Below are 711 nucleotides of genomic sequence, written 5' to 3'. Positions count from 1 at the left end.
ACCTCATGATCCGCCCGCGTCGGCCTCCAAGACAGCACGATTTTAATTTCCAAGTCTTTACAATATTTTAAAGGACAAGTCACTCTCTTTTAATTTTCAGATTTTTCATGGATATTTTAATTTGTTTGCTCTTCTTTACGATAAGATTGTAAGTTAATTGGAGTTAAAATCAACTTATTTTCTTTTCTTTATTTTTTTAACTTCTATTTTAATCTCGGGGGTACACGTGCAGGACGTGCAGGTTTGTTGACAGGTAAATGTCTGTCGGCAGGGCGGGGTTCTTGTACAGACTATTTCATCACCCAGGTGTTAAGCCTAGTGTCCAGTAGTTATTTTTCCTGATCCTCTCTCTCCTCCCACCTTTCACCCTCCGACAGGGCCCAGTGTGTGTGTTTCCCTTTATGTGTCCATGTGTTCTCATCATTTAGCTCCCACTTACAAGTGAGAACATGCCATATTTGGTTTTCTGTTCCTGCCTTCCTTTGCTAAGGATAATGGTCTCCACCTCCATCCATGCCCTTGTAAAGGTACATATACTCCATGGAATACTAGGCAACCATAAAATCAACTTATTAATTAAAGTACCTTTGATGTCTTAACAATGCTTATCCTGCCTAATCATGTAATGTCTTAATTTTTCATTTATACAAATCTATTTTTATGTTTTTAAGAAATATTTTGCACCAATTCCATACTAATGGAATCATTTAA

This window comes from Mandrillus leucophaeus, unplaced genomic scaffold (genome assembly GCF_000951045.1).
Source record: "Mandrillus leucophaeus isolate KB7577 unplaced genomic scaffold, Mleu.le_1.0 Scaffold872, whole genome shotgun sequence".
Lineage (NCBI taxonomy): Eukaryota > Metazoa > Chordata > Mammalia > Primates > Cercopithecidae > Mandrillus > Mandrillus leucophaeus.
This window is presented reverse-complemented; position numbering follows the sequence as displayed.